At 46.4% G+C, this 19,250-nt stretch overlaps 13 non-coding genes across 13 annotated transcripts; all 13 read left to right on the top strand.

Annotated features, from left to right (window-relative positions):
- The first annotated feature begins 838 nt into the window (after nucleotides 1-838).
- TRNAW-CCA (transfer RNA tryptophan (anticodon CCA)) lies at nucleotides 839-910 on the top strand. The gene has a single exon. It is a non-coding gene; the product is annotated as a tRNA-Trp (tRNA).
- A 2,177-nt stretch (nucleotides 911-3,087) lies between these two features.
- On the top strand, nucleotides 3,088-3,159 carry TRNAW-CCA (transfer RNA tryptophan (anticodon CCA)). Its single transcript has one exon. It is a non-coding gene; the product is annotated as a tRNA-Trp (tRNA).
- Nucleotides 3,160-5,328: 2,169 nt separating this feature from the next.
- On the top strand, nucleotides 5,329-5,400 carry TRNAW-CCA (transfer RNA tryptophan (anticodon CCA)). The gene has a single exon. It is a non-coding gene; the product is annotated as a tRNA-Trp (tRNA).
- A 2,176-nt stretch (nucleotides 5,401-7,576) lies between these two features.
- On the top strand, nucleotides 7,577-7,648 carry TRNAW-CCA (transfer RNA tryptophan (anticodon CCA)). Its single transcript has one exon. It is a non-coding gene; the product is annotated as a tRNA-Trp (tRNA).
- A 1,790-nt stretch (nucleotides 7,649-9,438) lies between these two features.
- On the top strand, nucleotides 9,439-9,512 carry TRNAN-GUU (transfer RNA asparagine (anticodon GUU)). The gene has a single exon. It is a non-coding gene; the product is annotated as a tRNA-Asn (tRNA).
- Nucleotides 9,513-9,825: 313 nt separating this feature from the next.
- On the top strand, nucleotides 9,826-9,897 carry TRNAW-CCA (transfer RNA tryptophan (anticodon CCA)). The gene has a single exon. It is a non-coding gene; the product is annotated as a tRNA-Trp (tRNA).
- A 1,790-nt stretch (nucleotides 9,898-11,687) lies between these two features.
- On the top strand, nucleotides 11,688-11,761 carry TRNAN-GUU (transfer RNA asparagine (anticodon GUU)). Its single transcript has one exon. It is a non-coding gene; the product is annotated as a tRNA-Asn (tRNA).
- Nucleotides 11,762-12,074: 313 nt separating this feature from the next.
- On the top strand, nucleotides 12,075-12,146 carry TRNAW-CCA (transfer RNA tryptophan (anticodon CCA)). Its single transcript has one exon. It is a non-coding gene; the product is annotated as a tRNA-Trp (tRNA).
- Nucleotides 12,147-14,323: 2,177 nt separating this feature from the next.
- TRNAW-CCA (transfer RNA tryptophan (anticodon CCA)) lies at nucleotides 14,324-14,395 on the top strand. Its single transcript has one exon. It is a non-coding gene; the product is annotated as a tRNA-Trp (tRNA).
- A 1,790-nt stretch (nucleotides 14,396-16,185) lies between these two features.
- On the top strand, nucleotides 16,186-16,259 carry TRNAN-GUU (transfer RNA asparagine (anticodon GUU)). Its single transcript has one exon. It is a non-coding gene; the product is annotated as a tRNA-Asn (tRNA).
- A 313-nt stretch (nucleotides 16,260-16,572) lies between these two features.
- Nucleotides 16,573-16,644, top strand: TRNAW-CCA (transfer RNA tryptophan (anticodon CCA)). The gene has a single exon. It is a non-coding gene; the product is annotated as a tRNA-Trp (tRNA).
- A 1,790-nt stretch (nucleotides 16,645-18,434) lies between these two features.
- On the top strand, nucleotides 18,435-18,508 carry TRNAN-GUU (transfer RNA asparagine (anticodon GUU)). The gene has a single exon. It is a non-coding gene; the product is annotated as a tRNA-Asn (tRNA).
- A 313-nt stretch (nucleotides 18,509-18,821) lies between these two features.
- On the top strand, nucleotides 18,822-18,893 carry TRNAW-CCA (transfer RNA tryptophan (anticodon CCA)). Its single transcript has one exon. It is a non-coding gene; the product is annotated as a tRNA-Trp (tRNA).
- Nucleotides 18,894-19,250: the final 357 nt, after the last annotated feature.

The raw sequence follows: 19,250 nt of genomic DNA, 5'->3' as shown, positions 1-19,250 counted from the left end.
TGCCAATCAGAAAAAAATAGCAATGCAATCAGGCCAAAGGCAGAACACACATGCCAGTGAGTCTCTGTGGCGCAATTGGTTAGCGCGTTCGGCTGTTAACCGAAAAGACGCTGCTGTTTTTGGCACAAAGACACAGAGTGTTCCACTCAGTAAACCTGAGTCATTTCTCCCGTGTTCTCTGGGTTCAGCTTACTGTCCCCTTTTAACACAAGTGCGCAACTGTGGCTTTCTCCTCATAGCAAGTTATGCCTACACAGAGGACATTTGGTGCACTGTTGATGGGCTCTGTCCTCTACTAAATCCCCTGTGTTTGTGGATTAGGGGAGGTAGGGAAGTGCTTGATACCCTGATTTGCTGTGGGAAATAGAGCTATTTTAGAAATATTTTCAGGTTGCCTGGGAAGCATAAGCAAACAGCACACCAATCAGGCCCCAGTGTAAGCACTGCATGAGTCTCTGTGGCGCAATCGGTTAGTGTTTTCGGCTGTTAACCCAAAGGTTGGTGGTTCAAGCCCACCCAGGGACGATGCATTTTGGCTCAAAAATTCAGCATGACCAACTATGAACTTCTGTTTACCTCTCGCAGGTCTCGTCTGCTGACGTCCAAAAAATCCAATAACTTGCAAGCAATTCTTCTCGCTTGCTTTAGTTTTTCAAAACTTGCCATTCAATTCATAAACATCAAGACTTCATGGGAAGGGTTTGGCTGCAGCGTGCACTGATGCACAGAAGGAAGCTATCCTAGCCAGTCTACTTAAAGAAGCAATGAGGCTCTGCAGGTGCATGCACGTCTCCTACCTTTATTCTGTCATCAGACACACCAGGTGGTTTGCCACAAGGACCTCGTGGCGCAATGGTAGCGCGTCTGACTCCAGATCAGAAGGTTGTGTGTTCAAATCACGTCGGGGTCATACTTCCTTTTCCCACTCTGAAGTACAAAATTGCTCTTCAGTATCTCGTTATTTCAACCTGACTGCATCTTTGTGCTCTGGGCCTAGTTGTTCTGGCGTTTCGAATGTAAGCTTTGCAGCAGGGAAGTATCATATTGACAGACACCCATGAAGGACATGGTCAACCTTTAAAGCAGGCCAATCTCTATGTTTTACTGGATGCAGCAGAAGTATTTCCTCTTTACCATCTCTTCAAGTGGGCCTGACTGATGTGCTGTTTTGTGCACGCTACGTGGGCTTTGTAAAGCATACCTCTGCCAATTGCATGGCCTCCTAGCGCTGTCAATATTTTCGTGTAATCGCTGAATGCTGCAGTGTCCTGGGAACTCTAGGTGTGACTAAAGGATATATGTTGGGGCCCCGAAAGGGGGTCGGCAGTCTAGTGGCAATGGGCATCACTTTGCAGTTTGGGTTTGTGAGTTCAGGTACCGGTCTGGTGTCGGAAACCTGTAAGCGCCCTCCCAATCAACTGTCGGTCCTGGATTGTGAGGATTTCCCCTTATACTGGTCTCAGTAGACACATTTCCATTTTACTTTTTCACTCTCGCATTGCCTATTTCTCTCTCTCTCATAGTTACATTATAGACAAGAGAGACATTGTCAGCGAGAGGGCTTCACAGCACCTTCCCCCCTTTCCCTAAGTGCATTGCAAGGGGCTCTGGGAGGCGTGCACATTTGTCTGAAACACAAAGATCCACTGGCAATAAAAGGCGAAGGACCCCAGTTCGCATTTCTTAGAATTTGAGGAGGCACTCAGAGTTGTCTCGGGCGTGACTGTACCTTTCATAGGAGATGTGCTAATCCCCAAACCCTCTTCCTTTGTCCCAGTAATCTGTCCTAGGGCCTCTAGCAAGTTGTTTTCTGAAACAAAGCTTACCTGAACATCCTGTAAAATTGGTAACTTTTCAGTAGTAGTACAGTGCAGTATATAGCATTCCTGTTGCGCACAGCATCTAGATCCAAAAATTGCTTACTCTACCCCAGAAATTAGAATTCACCCAGTCAAACAGAGGGATCTATAAAGATCATGGCAAGTAGTTAACATAAGCTACTTCCCCCAAGTTCTCTTGGTGCACTCTGCTGCCCTCTTTTAACAGAAGAATGCAACTGCAGGTCTTGCTTCTCAGCAAGGTACCTACATATAGAAACCTTGATGCACTCTTGCTAAATCTGCTGGAATGTGTCTTTTATTGTGCCCAAGGTGGTTGTGTATTTGGGGACTCAGGGAAGCAAGGGAGCAGTCTAATGCACTGCAGTGCTAAGAGAGGCATGCCTTTTTCGGAAAAAAGTTCAGGTTTTCTGCCAATCAGAAAAAAATAGCAATGCAATCAGGCCAAAGGCAGAACACACATGCCAGTGAGTCTCTGTGGCACAATTGGTTAGCGCGTTCGGCTGTTAACCGAAAAGACGCTGCTGTTTTTGGCACAAAGACACAGAGTGTTCCACTCAGTAAACCTGAGTCATTTCTCCCGTGTTCTCTGGGTTCAGCCTACTGTCCCCTTTTAACACAAGTGCGCAACTGTGGCTTTCTCCTCATAGCAAGTTATGCCTACACAGAGGACATTTGGTGCACTGTTGATGGGCTCTGTCCTCTACTAAATCCCCTGTGTTTGTGGATTAGGGGAGGTAGGGAAGTGCTTGATACCCTGATTTGCTGTGGGAAATAGAGCTATTTTAGAAATATTTTCAGGTTGCCTGGGAAGCATAAGCAAACAGCACACCAATCAGGCCCCAGTGTAAGCACTGCATGAGTCTCTGTGGCGCAATCAGTTAGCGCGTTCGGCTGTTAACCGAAAGGATAGTGGTTCAAGCCCACCCAGGGACGATGCATTTTGGCTCAAAAATTCAGCATGACCAACTATGAACTTCTGTTTACCTCTCGCAGGTCTCGTCTGCTGACGTCCAAAAAATCCAATAAACTGTAAGCAATTCTTCTCGCTTGCTTTAGTTTTTCAAAACTCGCCATTCAATTCATAAACATCAAGACTTCATGGGAAGGGTTTGGCTGCAGCGTGTACTGATGCACAGAAGGAAGCTATCCTAGCCAGTCTACCTAAAGAAGCAATGAGGCTCTGCAGGTGCATGTACGTCTCCTACCTTTATTCTGTCATCAGACACACCAGGTGGACTGCCACAAGGACCTCGTGGCGCAATGGTAGCGCGTCTGACTCCAGATCAGAAGGTTTCGTGTTCAAATCACGTCGTGGTCATACTTCCTTTTCCCACTCTGAAATACAAAATTGCTCTTCAGTATCTCGTTATTTCAACCTGACTGCATCTTTGTGCTCTGGGCCTAGTTGTTCTGGCGTTTCGAATGTAAGCTTTGCAGCAGGGAAGTATCATATTGACAGACACCCATGAAGGACATGGTCAACCTTTAAAGCAGGCCAATCTCTATGTTTTACTGGATGCAGCAGAAGTATTTCCTCTTTACCATCTCTTCAAGTGGGCCTGACTGATGTGCTGTTTTGTGCACGCTACGTGGGCTTTGTAAAGCATACCTCTGCCATTTGCATGGCCTCCTAGCGCTGTCAATATTTTCGTGTAATCGCTGAATGCTGCACTGTCCTGGGAACTCTAGGTGTGACTAAAGGATATATGCTGGGGCCCCGAAAGGGGGTCGGCAGTCTAGTGGCAATGGGCATCACTTTGCAGTTTGGGTTTGTGAGTTCAGGTACCGGTCTGGTGTCGGAAACCTGTAAGCGCCCTCCCAATCAACTGTCGGTCCTGGATTGTGAGGATTTCCCCTTATACTGGTCTCAGTAGACACATTTCCATTTTACTTTTTCACTCTCGCATTGCCTATTTCTCTCTCTCTCATAGATACATTATAGACAAGAGAGACATTGTCAGCGAGAGGGTTGCACAGCACCTTCCCCCATTTCCCTAAGTGCATTGCATGGGGCTCTGGGAGGCGTGCACATTTGTCTGAAACACAAAGATCCACTGGCAATAAAAAGCGTAGGTCCCTAGTTTGCATTTCTTAGAATTTGAGGTGACACTCAGAGTTGTCTCGGGCGTGACTGTACCTTTCATAGGAGATGTGCTAATCCCCAAACCCTCTTCCTTTGTCCCAGTAATCTGTCTTACTGCCTCTAGCAAGTTGTTTTCTGAAACAAAGCTTACCTGAACATCCTGTAAAATTGGTAACTTTTCAGTAGCAGTACAGTGCAGTATATAGCATTCCTGTTGCGCACAGCAACTAGATCCAAAAATTGCTTACTCTACCCCAGAAATTAGAATTCACCCAGTCAAACAGAGGGATCTATAAAGAGCATGGCAAGTAGTTAACATAAGCTACTTCCCCCAAGTTCTCTTGGTGCACTCTGCTGCCCTCTTTTAACAGAAGAATGCAACTGCAGGTCTTGCTTCTCAGCAAGGTACCTACATATAGAATCCTTGGTGCACTCTTGCTAAATCTGCTGGAATGTGTCTTCTATTGTGCCCAGGGTGGTTGTGTATTTGGGGGCTCAGGGAAGCAAGGGAGCAGTCTAATGCACTGCAGTGCTAAGAGAGGCATGCCTTTTTCAGAAAAAAGTTCAGGTTTTCTGCCAATCAGAAAAAAATAGCAATGCAATCAGGCCAAAGGCAGAACACACATGCCAGTGAGTCTCTGTGGTGCAATTGGTTAGCGCGTTCGGCTGTTAACCGAAAAGACGCTGCTGTTTTTGGCACAAAGACACAGAGTGTTCCACTCAGTAAACCTGAGTCATTTCTCCCGTGTTCTCTGGGTTCAGCCTACTGTCCCCTTTTAACACAAGTGCGCAACTGTGGCTTTATCCTCATAGCAAGTTATGCCTACACAGAGGGCATTTGGTGCACTGTTGATGGGCTCTGTCCTCTACTAAATCCCCTGTGTTTGTGGATTAGGGGAGGTAGGGAAGTGCTTGATACCCTGATTTGCTGTGGGAAAAAGAGCTATTTTAGAAATATTTTCAGGTTGCCTGGGAAGCATAAGCAAACAGCACACCAATCAGGCCCCTGTGTAAGAACTGCATGAGTCTCTGTGGCGCAATCGGTTAGCGCGTTCGGCTGTTAAGGTTGGTGGTTCAAGCCCACCCAGGGACGGTGCATTTTGGCTCAAAAATTCAGCGTGACCAACTATGGACTTCTGTTTACCTCTCGCAGGTCTCGTCTGCTGACGTCCAAAAAATCCAATAAACTGCAAGCAATTCTTCTCGCTTGCTTTAGTTTTTCAAAACTTGCCATTCAATTCATAAACATCAAGACTTCATGGGAAGGGTTTGGCTGCAGCGTGTACTGATGCACAGAAGGAAGCTATCCTAGCCAGTCTACTTAAAGAAGCAATGAGGCTCTGCAGGTGCATGTACGTCTCCTACCTTTATTCTGTCATCAGACACACCAGGTGGACTGCAAAGGACCTCGTGGCGCAATGGTAGCGCGTCTGACTCCAGATAGGAAGGTTGCGTGTTCAAATCACGTCGGGGTCATGTTTGCTTTTCCCACTCTGAAATACAAAATTGCTCTTCAGTATCTCGGTATTTCAACCTGACTGCATCTTTGTGCTCTGGGCCTAGTTGTTCTGGCGTTTCGAATGTAAGCTTTGCAGCAGGGAAGTATCATATTGACAGACACCCATGAAGGACATGGTCAACCTTTAAAGCAGGCCAATCTCTATGTTTTACTGGATGCAGCAGAAGTATTTCCTCTTTACCATCTCTTCAAGTGGGCCTGACTGATGTGCTGTTTTGTGCACGCTACGTGGGCTTTGTAAAGCATACCTCTGCCATTTGCATGGCCTCCTAGCGCTGTCAATATTTTCGTGTAATCGCTGAATGCTGCACTGTCCTGGGAACTCTAGGTGTGACTAAAGGATATATGTTGGGGCCCCGAAAGGGGGTCGGCAGTCTAGTGGCAATGGGCATCACTTTGCAATTTGGGTTTGTGAGTTCAGGTACCGGTCTGGTGTCGGAAACCTGTAAGCGCCCGCCCAATCAACTGTCGGTCCTGGATTGTGAGGATTTCCCCTTATACTGGTCTCAGTAGACACATTTCCATTTTACTTTTTCACTCTCGCATTGCCTATTTCTCTCTCTCTCATAGGTACATTATAGACAAGAGAGCCATTGTCAGCGAGAGGGCTTCACAGCACCTTCCCCCATTTCCCTAAGTGCATTGCAAGGGGCTCTGGGAGGCGTGCACATTTGTCTGAAACACAAAGATCCACTGGCAATAAAAAGCGTAGGTCCCTAGTTCGCATTTCTTAGAATTTGAGGTGGCACTCAGAGTTGTCTCGGGCGTGACTGTACCTTACATAGGAGATGTGCTAATCCCCAAACCCTCTTCCTTTGTCCCAGTAATCTGTCCTAGGGCCTCTAGCAAGTTGCTTTCTGAAACAAAGCTTACCTGAACATCCTGTAAAATTGGTAACTTTTCAGTAGCAGTACAGTGCAGTATATAGCATTCCTGTTGCGCACAGCATCTAGATCCAAAAATTGCTTATTCTACCCCAGAAATTAGAATTCACCCAGTCAAACAGAGGGATCTATAAAGAGCATGGCAAGTAGTTAACATAAGCTACTTCCCCCAAGTTCTCTTGGTGCACTCTGCTGCCCTCTTTTAACAGAAGAATGCAACTGCAGGTCTTGCTTCTCAGCAAGGTACCTACATATAGAAACCTTGGTGCACTCTTGCTAAATCTGCTGGAATGTGTCTTCTATTATGCCCAAGGTGGTTGTGCATTTGGGGACTCAGGGAAGCAAGGGAGCAGTCTAATGCACTGCAGTGCTAAGAGAGGCATGCCTTTTTCAGAAAAAAGTTCAGGTTTTCTGCCAATCAGAAAAAAATAGCAATGCAATCAGGATAAAGGCAGAAAACACATGTCAGTGAGTCTCTGTGGCGCAATTGGTTAGCGCGTTCGGCTGTTAACCGAAAAGACGCTGCTGTTTTTGGCACAAAGACACAGAGTGTTCCACTTAGTAATCCTGAGTCATTTCTCCCGTGTTCTCTGGGTTCAGCCTACTGTCCCCTTTTAACACAAGTGCGCAACTGTGGCTTTCTCCTCATAGCAAGTTATGCCTACACAGAGGAAATTTGGTGCACTGTTGATGGGCTCTGTCCTCTACTAAATCCCCTGTGTTTGTGGATTAGGGGAGGTAGGGAAGTGCTTGATAGCCTGATTTGCTGTGGTAAATAGAGCTATTTTAGAAATGTTTTCAGGTTGCCTGGGAAGCATAAGCAAACAGCACACCAATCAGGCCCCAGTGTAAGCACTGCACGAGTCTCTGTGGCGCGATCAGTTAGCGCGTCCGGCTGTTAATCGAAAGGTTGGTGGTTCAAGCCCACCCAGGACGGTGCATTTTGGCTCAAAAATTCAGCATGACCAACTATGAACTTCTGTTTACCTCTCGCAGGTCTCGTCTGCTGACGTCCAAAAAATCCAATAAACTGCAAGCAATTCTTCTCGCTTGCTTTAGTTTTTCAAAACTTGCCATTCAATTCATAAACATCAAGACTTCATGGGAAGGGTTTGGCTGCAGCGTGTACTGATGCACAGAAGGAAGCTATCCTAGCCAGTCTACTTAAAGAAGCAATGAGGCTCTGCAGGTCCATGTACGTCTCCTACCTTTATTCTGTCATCAGACACACCAGGTGGATTGCCACAAGGACCTCGTGGCGCAATGGTAGCGCGTCTGACTCCAGATCAGAAAGTTGCGTGTTCAAATCACGTCGGGGTCATATTTGCTTTTCCCACTCTGAAATACAAAATTGCTCTTCAGTATCTCGTTATTTCAACCTGACTGCATCTTTGTGCTCTGGGCCTAGTTGTTCTGGCGTTTCGAATGTAAGCTTTGCAGCAGGGAAGTATCATATTGACAGACACCCATGAAGGACATGGTCAACCTTTAAAGCAGGCCAATCTCTATGTTTTACTGGATGCAGCAGAAGTGTTTCCTCTTTACCATCTCTTCAAGTGGGCCTGACTGATGTGCTGTTTTGTGCACGCTACGTGGGCTTTGTAAAGCATACCTCTGCCATTTGCATGGCCTCCTAGCGCTGTCAATATTTTCGTGTAATCGCTGAATGCTGCACTGTCCTGGGAACTCTAGGTGTGACTAAAGGATATATGCTGGGGCCCCGAAAGGGGGTCGGCAGTCTAGTGGCAATGCCCATCACTTTGCAGTTTGGGTTTGTGAGTTCAGGTACCGGTCTGGTGTCGGAAACCTGTAAGCGCCCTCCCAATCAACTGTCGGTCCTGGATTGTGAGGATTTCCCCTTATACTGGTCTCAGTAGACACATTTCCATTTTACTTTTTCACTCTCGCATTGCCTATTTCTCTCTCTCTCATAGATACATTATAGACAAGAGAGATATTGTCAGCGAGAGGGCTCCACAGCACCTTCCCCCATTTCCCTAAGTGCATTGCAAGGGGCTCTGGGAGGCGTGCACATTTGTCTGAAACACAAAGATCCACTGGCAATAAAAAGCGTAGGTCCCTAGTTTGCATTTCTTAGAATTTGAGGTGACACTCAGAGTTGTCTCGGGCGTGACTGTACCTTTCATAGGAGATGTGCTAATCCCCAAACCCTCTTCCTTTGTCCCAGTAATCTGTCTTAGTGCCTCTAGCAAGTTGTTTTCTGAAACAAAGCTTACCTGAACATCCTGTAAAATTGGTAACTTTTCAGTAGCAGTACAGTGCAGTATATAGCATTCCTGTTGCGCACAGCATCTAGATCCAAAAATTGCTTACTCTACCCCAGAAATTAGAATTCACCCAGTCAAACAGAGGGATCTATAAAGAGCATGGCAAGTAGTTAACATAAGCTACTTCCCCCAAGTTCTCTTGGTGCACTCTGCTGCCCTCTTTTAACAGAAGAATGCAACTGCAGGTCTTGCTTCTCAGCAAGGTACCTACATATAGAAACCTTGGTGCACTCTTGCTAAATCTGCTGGAATGTGTCTTCTATTGTGCCCAAGGTGGTTGTGTATTTGGGGACTCAGGGAAGCAAGGGAGCAGTCTAATGCACTGCAGTGCTACGAGAGGCATGCCTTTTTAAGAAAAAAGTTCAGGTTTTCTGCCAATCAGAAAAAAATAGCAATGCAATCAGGCCAAAGGCAGAACACACATGCCAGTGAGTCTCTGTGGCGCAATTGGTTAGCGCGTTCGGCTGTTAACCGAAAAGACGCTGCTGTTTTGGGCACAAAGACACAGAGTGTTCCACTCAGTAAACCTGAGTCATTTCTCCCATGTTCTCTGGGTTCAGCCTACTGTCCCCTTTTAACACAAGTGCGCAACTGTGGCTTTCTCCTCATAGCAAGTTATGCCTACACAGAGGGCATTTGGTGCACTGTTGATGGGCTCTGTCCTCTACTAAATCCCCTGTGTTTGTGGATTACGGGAGGTAGGGAAGTACTTCATACCCTGATTTGCTGTGGGAAATAGAGCTATTTTAGAAATATTTTCAGGTTGCCTGGGGAGCATAAGCAAACAGCACACCAATCAGGCCCCAGTGTAAGCACTGCATGAGTCTCTGTGGCGCAATCGGTTAGCGCGTTCGGCTGTTAACTGAAAGGTTGGTGGTTCAAGCCCACCCAGGGACGATGCATTTTGGCTCAAAAATTCAGCATGACCAACTATGAACTTCTGTTTACCTCTCGCAGGTCTCGTCTGCTGACGTCCAAAAAATCCAATAAACTGCAAGCAATTCTTCTCGCTTGCTTTAGTTTTTCAAAACTTGCCATTCAATTCATAAACATCAAGACTTCATGGGAAGGGTTTGGCTGCAGCGTGTACTGATGCACAGAAGGAAGCTATCCTAGCCAGTCTACTTAAAGAAGCAATGAGGCTCTGCAGGTGCATGTACGTCTCCTACCTTTATTCTGTCATCAGACACACCAGGTGGACTGCCACAAGGACCTCGTGGCGCAATGGTAGCGCGTCTGACTCCAGATCAGAAGGTTGCGTGTTCAAATCACGTCGGGGTCATATTTGCTTTTCCCACTCTGAAATACAAAATTGCTCTTCAGTATCTCGTTATTTCAACCTGACTGCATCTTTGTGCTCTGGGCCTAGTTGTTCTGGCGTTTCGAATGTAAGCTTTGCAGCAGGGAAGTATCATATTGCCAGACACCCATGAAGGACATGGTCAACCTTTAAAGCAGGCCAATCTCTATGTTTTACTGGATGCAGCAGAAGTATTTCCTCTTTACCATCTCTTCAAGTGGGCCTGACTGATGTGCTGTTTTGTGCACGCTACGTGGGCTTTGTAAAGCATACCTCTGCCATTTGCATGGCCTCCTAGCGCTGTCAATATTTTCGTGTAATCGCTGAATGCTGCACTGTCCTGGGAACTCTAGGTGTGACTAAAGGATATATGCTGGGGCCCCGAAAGGGGGTCGGCAGTCTAGTGGCAATGCCCATCACTTTGCAGTTTGGGTTTGTGAGTTCAGGTACCGGTCTGGTGTCGGAAACCTGTAAGCGCCCTCCCAATCAACTGTCGGTCCTGGATTGTGAGGATTTCCCCTTATACTGGTCTCAGTAGACACATTTCCATTTTACTTTTTCACTCTCGCATTGCCTATTTCTCTCTCTCTCATAGATACATTATAGACAAGAGAGACATTGTCAGCGAGAGGGCTTCACAGCACCTTCCCCCATTTCCCTAAGTGCATTGCAAGGGGCTCTGGGAGGCGTGCACATTTGTCTGAACCACAAAGATCTACTGGCAATAAAAAGCGTAGGTCCCTAGTTTGCATTTCTTAGAATTTGAGGTGACACTCAGAGTTGTCTTGGGCGTGACTGTACCTTTCATAGGAGATGTGCTAATCCCCAAACCCTCTTCCTTTGTCCCAGTAATCTGTTTTAGTGCCTCTAGCAAGTTGTTTTCTGAAACAAAGCTTACCTGAACATCCTGTAAAATTGGTAACTTTTCAGTAGCAGTACAGTGCAGTATATAGCATTCCTGTTGCGCACAGCAACTAGATCCAAAAATTGCTTACTCTACCCCAGAAATTAGAATTCACCCAGTCAAACAGAGGGATCTATAAAGAGCATGGCAAGTAGTTAACATAAGCTACTTCCCCCAAGTTCTCTTGGTGCACTCTGCTGCCCTCTTTTAACAGAAGAATGCAACTGCAGGTCTTGCTTCTCAGCAAGGTACCTACATATAGAATCCTTGGTGCACTCTTGCTAAATCTGCTGGAATGTGTCTTCTATTGTGCCCAGGGTGGTTGTGTATTTGGGGACTCAGGGAAGCAAGGGAGCAGTCTAATGCACTGCAGTGCTAAGAGAGGCATGCCTTTTTCAGAAAAAAGTTCAGGTTTTCTGCCAATCAGAAAAAAATAGCAATGCAATCAGGCCAAAGGCAGAACACACATGCCAGTGAGTCTCTGTGGTGCAATTGGTTAGCGCGTTCGGCTGTTAACCGAAAAGACGCTGCTGTTTTTGGCACAAAGACACAGAGTGTTCCACTCAGTAAACCTGAGTCATTTCTCCCGTGTTCTCTGGGTTCAGCCTACTGTCCCCTTTTAACACAAGTGCGCAACTGTGGCTTTATCCTCATAGCAAGTTATGCCTACACAGAGGACATTTGGTGCACTGTTGATGGGCTCTGTCCTCTACTAAATCCCCTGTGTTTGTGGATTAGGGGAGGTAGGGAAGTGCTTGATACCCTGATTTGCTGTGGGAAAAAGAGCTATTTTAGAAATATTTTCAGGTTGCCTGGGAAGCATAAGCAAACAGCACACCAATCAGGCCCCTGTGTAAGAACTGCATGAGTCTCTGTGGCGCAATCGGTTAGCGCGTTCGGCTGTTACCCGAAAGGTTGGTGGTTCAAGCCCACCCAGGGACGGTGCATTTTGGCTCAAAAATTCAGCGTGACCAACTATGGACTTCTGTTTACCTCTCGCAGGTCTCGTCTGCTGACGTCCAAAAAATCCAATAAACTGCAAGCAATTCTTCTCGCTTGCTTTAGTTTTTCAAAACTTGCCATTCAATTCATAAACATCAAGACTTCATGGGAAGGGTTTGGCTGCAGCGTGTACTGATGCACAGAAGGAAGCTATCCTAGCCAGTCTACTTAAAGAAGCAATGAGGCTCTGCAGGTGCATGTACGTCTCCTACCTTTATTCTGTCATCAGACACACCAGGTGGATTGCCAGAAGGACCTCGTGGCGCAATGGTAGCACGTCTGACTCCAGATCAGAAGGTTGCGTGTTCAAATCACGTCGAGGGCATATTTGCTTTTCCCACTCTGAAATATAAAATTGCTCTTCAGTATCTCGTTATTTCAACCTGACTGCATCTTTGTGCTCTGGGCCTAGTTGTTCTGGCGTTTCGAATGTAAACTTTGCAGCAGGGAAGTATCATATTGACAGACACCCATGAAGGACATGGTCAACCTTTAAAGCAGGCCAATCTCTATGTTTTACTGGATGCAGCAGAAGTATTTCCTCTTTACCATCTCTTCAAGTGGGCCTGACTGATGTGCTGTTTTGTGCACGCTACGTGGGCTTTGTAAAGCATACCTCTGCCATTTGCATGGCCTCCTAGCGCTGTCAATATTTTCGTGTAATCGCTGAATGCTGCACTGTCCTGGGAACTCTAGGTGTGACTAAACGATATATGCTGGGGCCCCGAAAGGGGGTCGGCAGTCTAGTGGCAATGCCCATCACTTTGCAGTTTGGGTTTGTGAGTTCAGGTACCGGTCTGGTGTAGGAAACCTGTAAGCGCCCTCCCAATCAACTGTCGGTCCTGGATTATGAGGATTTCCCCTTATACTGGTCTCAGTAGACACATTTCCATTTTACTTTTTCACTCTCGCATTGCCTATTTCTCTCTCTCTCATAGATACATTATAGACAAGAGAGACATTGTCAGCGAGAGGGTTGCACAGCACCTTCCCCCATTTCCCTAAGTGCATTGCAAGGGGCTCTGGGAGGCGTGCACATTTGTCTGAAACACAAAGATCCACTGGCAATAAAAGGCGTAGGACCCCAGTTCGCATTTCTTAGAATTTGAGGAGGCACTCAGAGTTGTCTCGGGCGTGACTGTACCTTTCATAGGAGATGTGCTAATCCCCAAACCCTCTTCCTTTGTCCCAGTAATCTGTCCTAGGGCCTCTAGCATGTTGTTTTCTGAAACAAAGCTTACCTGAACATCCTGTAAAATTGGTAACTTTTCAGTAGCAGTACAGTGCAGTATATAGCATTCCTGTTGCGCACAGCATCTAGATCCAAAAATTGCTTACTCTACCCCAGAAATTAGAATTCACCCAGTCAAACAGAGGGATCTATAAAGATCATGGCAAGTAGTTAACATAAGCTACTTCCCCCAAGTTCTCTTGGTGCACTCTGCTGCCCTCTTTTAACAGAAGAATGCAACTGCAGGTCTTGCTTCTCAGCAAGGTACCTACATATAGAAACCTTGGTGCACTCTTGCTAAATCTGCTGGAATGTGTCTTCTATTGTGCCCAAGGTGGTTGTGTATTTGGGGGACTCAGGGAAGCAACGGAGCAGTCTAATGCACTGCAGTGCTAAGAGAGGCATGCCTTTTTCAGAAAAAAGTTCAGGTTTTCTGCCAATCAGAAAAAAATAGCAATGCAATCAGGATAAAGGCAGAAAACACATGTCAGTGAGTCTCTGTGGCGCAATTGGTTAGCGCGTTCGGCTGTTAACCGAAAAGACGCTGCTGTTTTTGGCACAAAGACACAGAGTGTTCCACTTAGTAATCCTGAGTCATTTCTCCCGTGTTCTCTGGGTTCAGCCTACTGTCCCCTTTTAACACAAGTGCGCAACTGTGGCTTTCTCCTCATAGCAAGTTATGCCTACACAGAGGAAATTTGGTGCACTGTTGATGGGCTCTGTCCTCTACTAAATCCCCTGTGTTTGTGGATTAGGGGAGGTAGGGAAGTGCTTGATACCCTGATTTGCTGTGGGAAATAGAGCTATTTTAGAAATGTTTTCAGGTTGCCTGGGAAGCATAAGCAAACAGCACACCAATCAGGCCCCAGTGTAAGCACTGCACGAGTCTCTGTGGCGCGATCAGTTAGCGCGTCCGGCTGTTAATCGAAAGGTTGGTGGTTCAAGCCCACCCAGGACGGTGCATTTTGGCTCAAAAATTCAGCATGACCAACTATGAACTTCTGTTTACCTCTCGCAGGTCTCGTCTGCTGACGTCCAAAAAATCCAATAAACTGCAAGCAATTCTTCTCGCTTGCTTTAGTTTTTCAAAACTTGCCATTCAATTCATAAACATCAAGACTTCATGGGAAGGGTTTGGCTGCAGCGTGTACTGATGCACAGAAGGAAGCTATCCTAGCCAGTCTACTTAAAGAAGCAATGAGGCTCTGCAGGTCCATGTACGTCTCCTACCTTTATTCTGTCATCAGACACACCAGGTGGATTGCCACAAGGACCTCGTGGCGCAATGGTAGCGCGTCTGACTCCAGATCAGAAAGTTGCGTGTTCAAATCACGTCGGGGTCATATTTGCTTTTCCCACTCTGAAATACAAAATTGCTCTTCAGTATCTCGTTATTTCAACCTGACTGCATCTTTGTGCTCTGGGCCTAGTTGTTCTGGCGTTTCGAATGTAAGCTTTGCAGCAGGGAAGTATCATATTGACAGACACCCATGAAGGACATGGTCAACCTTTAAAGCAGGCCAATCTCTATGTTTTACTGGATGCAGCAGAAGTGTTTCCTCTTTACCATCTCTTCAAGTGGGCCTGACTGATGTGCTGTTTTGTGCACGCTACGTGGGCTTTGTAAAGCATACCTCTGCCATTTGCATGGCCTCCTAGCGCTGTCAATATTTTCGTGTAATCGCTGAATGCTGCACTGTCCTGGGAACTCTAGGTGTGACTAAAGGATATATGCTGGGGCCCCGAAAGGGGGTCGGCAGTCTAGTGGCAATGCCCATCACTTTGCAGTTTGGGTTTGTGAGTTCAGGTACCGGTCTGGTGTCGGAAACCTGTAAGCGCCCTCCCAATCAACTGTCGGTCCTGGATTGTGAGGATTTCCCCTTATACTGGTCTCAGTAGACACATTTCCATTTTACTTTTTCACTCTCGCATTGCCTATTTCTCTCTCTCTCATAGATACATTATAGACAAGAGAGACATTGTCAGCGAGAGGGCTCCACAGCACCTTCCCCCATTTCCCTAAGTGCATTGCAAGGGGCTCTGGGAGGCGTGCACATTTGTCTGAAACACAAAGATCCACTGGCAATAAAAAGCGTAGGTCCCTAGTTTGCATTTCTTAGAATTTGAGGTGACACTCAGAGTTGTCTCGGGCGTGACTGTACCTTTCATAGGAGATGTGCTAATCCCCAAACCCTCTTCCTTTGTCCCAGTAATCTGTCTTAGTGCCTCTAGCAAGTTGTTTTCTGAAACAAAGCTTACCTGAACATCCTGTAAAATTGGTAACTTTTCAGTAGCAGTACAGTGCAGTATATAGCATTCCTGTTGCGCACAGCATCTAGATCCAAAAATTGCTTACTCTACCCCAGAAATTAGAATTCACCCAGTCAAACAGAGGGATCTATAAAGAGCATGGCAAGTAGTTAACATAAGCTACTTCCCCCAAGTTCTCTTGGTGCACTCTGCTGCCCTCTTTTAACAGAAGAATGCAACTGCAGGTCTTGCTTCTCAGCAAGGTACCTACATATAGAAACCTTGGTGCACTCTTGCTAAATCTGCTGGAATGTGTCTTCTATTGTGCCCAAGGTGGTTGTGTATTTGGGGACTCAGGGAAGCAAGGGAGCAGTCTAATGCACTGCAGTGCTACGAGAGGCATGCCTTTTTAAGAAAAAAGTTCAGGTTTTCTGCCAATCAGAAAAAAATAGCAATGCAATCAGGCCAAAGGCAGAACACACATGCCAGTGAGTCTCTGTGGCGCAATTGGTTAGCGCGTTCGGCTGTTAACCGAAAAGACGCTGCTGTTTTGGGCACAAAGACACAGAGTGTTCCACTCAGTAAACCTGAGTCATTTCTCCCATGTTCTCTGGGTTCAGCCTACTGTCCCCTTTTAACACAAGTGCGCAACTGTGGCTTTCTCCTCATAGCAAGTTATGCCTACACAGAGGGCATTTGGTGCACTGTTGATGGGCTCTGTCCTCTACTAAATCCCCTGTGTTTGTGGATTACGGGAGGTAGGGAAGTACTTCATACCCTGATTTGCTGTGGGAAATAGAGCTATTTTAGAAATATTTTCAGGTTGCCTGGGGAGCATAAGCAAACAGCACACCAATCAGGCCCCAGTGTAAGCACTGCATGAGTCTCTGTGGCGCAATCGGTTAGCGCGTTCGGCTGTTAACCGAAAGGTTGGTGGTTCAAGCCCACCCAGGGACGATGCATTTTGGCTCAAAAATTCAGCATGACCAACTATGAACTTCTGTTTACCTCTCGCAGGTCTCGTCTGCTGACGTCCAAAAAATCCAATAAACTGCAAGCAATTCTTCTCGCTTGCTTTAGTTTTTCAAAACTTGCCATTCAATTCATAAACATCAAGACTTCATGGGAAGGGTTTGGCTGCAGCGTGTACTGATGCACAGAAGGAAGCTGTCCTAGCCAGTCTACTTAAAGAAGCAATGAGGCTCTGCAGGTGCATGTACGTCTCCTACCTTTATTCTGTCATCAGACACACCAGGTGGACTGCCACAAGGACCTCGTGGCGCAATGGTAGCGCGTCTGACTCCAGATCAGAAGGTTGCGTGTTCAAATCACGTCGGGGTCATATTTGCTTTTCCCACTCTGAAATACAAAATTGCTCTTCAGTATCTCGTTATTTCAACCTGACTGCATCTTTGTGCTCTGGGCCTAGTTGTTCTGGCGTTTCGAATGTAAGCTTTGCAGCAGGGAAGTATCATATTGCCAGACACCCATGAAGGACATGGTCAACCTTTAAAGCAGGCCAATCTCTATGTTTTACTGGATGCAGCAGAAGTATTTCCTCTTTACCATCTCTTCAAGTGGGCCTGACTGATGTGCTGTTTTGTGCACGCTACGTGGGCTTTGTAAAGCATACCTCTGCCATTTGCATGGCCTCCTAGCGCTGTCAATATTTTCGTGTAATCGCTGAATGCTGCACTGTCCTGGGAACTCTAGGTGTGACTAAAGGATATATGCTGGGGCCCCGAAAGGGGGTCGGCAGTCTAGTGGCAATGCCCATCACTTTGCAGTTTGGGTTTGTGAGTTCAGGTACCGGTCTGGTGTCGGAAACCTGTAAGCGCCCTCCCAATCAACTGTCGGTCCTGGATTGTGAGGATTTCCCCTTATACTGGTCTCAGTAGACACATTTCCATTTTACTTTTTCACTCTCGCATTGCCTATTTCTCTCTCTCTCATAGATACATTATAGACAAGAGAGACATTGTCAGCGAGAGGGCTTCACAGCACCTTCCCCCATTTCCCTAAGTGCATTGCAAGGGGCTCTGGGAGGCGTGCACATTTGTCTGAACCACAAAGATCCACTGGCAATAAAAAGCGTAGGTCCCTAGTTTGCATTTCTTAGAATTTGAGGTGACACTCAGAGTTGTCTTGGGCGTGACTGTACCTTTCATAGGAGATGTGCTAATCCCCAAACCCTCTTCCTTTGTCCCAGTAATCTGTTTTAGTGCCTCTAGCAAGTTGTTTTCTGAAACAAAGCTTACCTGAACATCCTGTAAAATTGGTAACTTTTCAGTAGCAGTACAGTGCAGTATATAGCATTCCTGTTGCGCACAGCAACTAGATCCAAAAATTGCTTACTCTACCCCAGAAATTAGAATTCACCCAGTCAAACAGAGGGATCTATAAAGAGCATGGCAAGTAGTTAACATAAGCTACTTCCCCCAAGTTCTCTTGGTGCACTCTGCTGCCCTCTTTTAACAGAAGAATGCAACTGCAGGTCTTGCTTCTCAGCAAGGTACCTACATATAGAATCCTTGGTGCACTCTTGCTAAATCTGCTGGAATGTGTCTTCTATTGTGCCCAGGGTGGTTGTGTATTTGGGGACTCAGGGAAGCAAGGGAGCAGTCTAATGCACTGCAGTGATAAGAGAGGCATGCCTTTTTCAGAAAAAAGTTCAGGTTTTCTGCCAATCAGAAATAAATAGCAATGCAATCAGGCCAAAGGCAGAACACACATTCCAGTGAGTCTCTGTGGCACAATTGGTTAGCGCGTTCGGCTGTTAACCGAAAAGACGCTGCTGTTTTTGGCACAAAGACACAGAGTGTTCCACTCAGTAAACCTGAGTCATTTCTCCCGTGTTCTCTGGGTTCAGCCTACTGTCCCCTTTTAACACAAGTGCGCAACTGTGGCTTTCTCCTCATAGCAAGTTATGCCTACACAGAGGACATTTGGTGCACTGTTGATGGGCTCTGTCTTCTACTAAATCCCCTGTGTTTGTGGATTATGGGAGGTAGGGAAGTGCTTGATACCCTGATTTGCTGTGGGAAATAGAGCTATTTTAGAAATATTTTCAGGTTGCCTGGGAAGCATAAGCAAACAGCACACCAATCAGGCCCCAGTGTAAGCACTGCATGAGTCTCTGTGGCGCAATCGGTTAGCGCGTTCGGCTGTTAACCGAAAGGTTGGTGGTTCAAGCCCACCCAGGGACGATGCATTTTGGCTCAAAAAATCAGCGTGACCAACTATGAACTTCTGTTTACCTCTCGCAGGTCTCGTCTGCTGACGTCCAAAAAATCCAATAAACCGTAAGCAATTCTTCTCGCTTGCTTTAGTTTTTCAAAACTTGCCATTCAATTCATAAACATCAAGACTTCATGGGAAGGGTTTGGCTGCAGCGTGTACTGATGCACAGAAGGAAGCTATCCTAGCCAGTCTACTTAAAGAAGCAATGAGGCTCTGCAGGTCCATGTACGTCTCCTACCTTTATTCTGTCATCAGACACACCAGGTGGATTGCCACAAGGACCTCGTGGCGCAATGGTAGCGCGTCTGACTCCAGATCAGAAAGTTGCGTGTTCAAATCACGTCGGGGTTATATTTGCTTTTCCCACTCTGAAATACAAAATTGCTCTTCAGTATCTCGTTATTTCAACCTGACTGCATCTTTGTGCTCTGGGCCTAGTTGTTCTGGCGTTTCGAATGTAAGCTTTGCAGCAGGGAAGTATCATATTGACAGACACCCATGAAGGACATGGTCAACCTTTAAAGCAGGCCAATCTCTATGTTTTACTGGATGCAGCAGAAGTGTTTCCTCTTTACCATCTCTTCAAGTGGGCCTGACTGATGTGCTGTTTTGTGCACGCTACGTGGGCTTTGTAAAGCATACCTCTGCCATTTGCATGGCCTCCTAGCGCTGTCAATATTTTCGTGTAATCGCTGAATGCTGCACTGT

This window comes from Ambystoma mexicanum, chromosome 11 (genome assembly GCF_040938575.1).
Source record: "Ambystoma mexicanum isolate Mex_15411 chromosome 11, UKY_AmexF1_1, whole genome shotgun sequence".
Taxonomy (NCBI): Eukaryota; Metazoa; Chordata; class Amphibia; order Caudata; family Ambystomatidae; genus Ambystoma; species Ambystoma mexicanum.
This window is presented reverse-complemented; position numbering and strand designations above follow the sequence as displayed.